The sequence below is a fragment of the Alligator sinensis genome, unplaced genomic scaffold, assembly GCF_000455745.1.
Source record: "Alligator sinensis unplaced genomic scaffold, ASM45574v1 scaffold522_1, whole genome shotgun sequence".
In the NCBI taxonomy this organism is placed as follows: domain Eukaryota; kingdom Metazoa; phylum Chordata; order Crocodylia; family Alligatoridae; genus Alligator; species Alligator sinensis.
Genome location: NW_005843802.1, coordinates 38,665 through 40,294, shown reverse-complemented (window position 1 = coordinate 40,294; position 1,630 = coordinate 38,665).

The window sequence follows — 1,630 nt, the reverse complement described above, 5'->3', positions numbered from 1 at the left end:
TTTTTTATCAAAAGCACTCCAGAGCTGATATTTCTTTTATTTATATTTTATTAATGGTTTGGTAGAAATGAAATGATATGGCACAGAGCTCCACCAACATGCGAATAACTTCATTTGACTTATTTTCATGACAATTGTTTTTTGTTTTTAAGCGGCTTATGTTGTGTTTATTCTATTTCTTTCTTTTTCTTTTCTGAACAACCTACAACTGAACTCATTAGGGGGTACCTTTCATTTAGTCTGTTTTAGTTCGTTTGCCCAAGTTACTGTGTTCTGACATTCAGAAAGAGCTGAAAATCTCTCCTCTGAAATTCAGATGTTATAAAGGAGAATCAGTTTGAGCTCTTGAAACACTGGACACTAAAAATGAAGAGCTGATAGAAACCTTTCTTTTAAAACCATTCTTTTTAAACCGTACGCTGGCTTTGGAACGTTTCTGTTTTGAGGTTGTTTTTTTTTTAGTTTTGCTTGCTAAATAGTGAGGTGTTTGGAACAGACAATGTTTTCCCATACCCCGACATCCAGTTCCTGTCTTGTCAAGTGCTTTTCCTCCTATTACTACAAGAAGCATTTATAGCGATAAATGTATTTGTTGGTGGTGATGGAAAGTGCAAATTGGTAGAACAACCGAGCCACACTCGGTCATTGTGGAATATTTCACCGAGGTGATTTTGTGAGATTATTTCCCATTGATTTCAGTGAGACTCACACGTAACAAGGTAGCATTAGGAGTGCAGCTCCTATTTGGGTAATATTACCAGCATTGAGCATAGGAACTCCTTATGTGCCCTGCTTCTGGCTAGGGGAAGTACTATGCACTGACGTGCTCACTGCTGTGGCTACATTGCAACCAGGACTCCAGTTAACTCTTGTAAACCTGGCTATGATGTCTCCATAGAGCATAGTAGTTGAAGAGTAGGCGACCGTTTCCACCTGCAAACTGGAATAACCTACTGCAGGTTGGAGGCAGACACCCTAGCACCCTGCCACCATTGCCACTAATCTCCACTCGTGACACAAGTAGAAAGCCCACAGATGTTGCGTGTTTTCGTGACAGCCTGGGGACAGCACCTGTAGAAGGTGCCCCCAACTCCAAAGGCCATCAATGCCCCAAAATACTCAGGGCAGATTCAGAACTTCTGCAGGCCATGGGTAATTCAGGGGTTGGAAACCTTTTTCAGATGCAAACTGGAATAACCTAACCCAGGTTGGAAGTGGTGGGTGCTAGGACCTTCCACTAGTCTCTGCCTGTGGCACAACTAGGATGCCCACAGCCGGCATTACTTGCCACAGCATCCTGGGGAGAGCACCTGCAGAAAGTGCCCCTCACCACCAAATGCCACCAAAACCCCTGGGCCTGATTCAATGGTTATGCAGGCCATCGGTTGAAAATCTCTGCTGTGCTCAATTCCACAGCGTAGGTATAACACAAGGTACACCACTGCGATTCCACATAGAGGTGGGGCCTGCAGCTGAACATAGAAATGCTGGGCAAAGTGTAGAAAATCTTTAGCCTAAGTAAACTCTATTCCCACGGAAGTGAGGTTATTGTCTGATCAACCATAATGTCTGGTGTTTCTTCTACAGGAAAAGAAAACCTGCCAGGTGCCTCAGGTGCTGTTAGTATTAT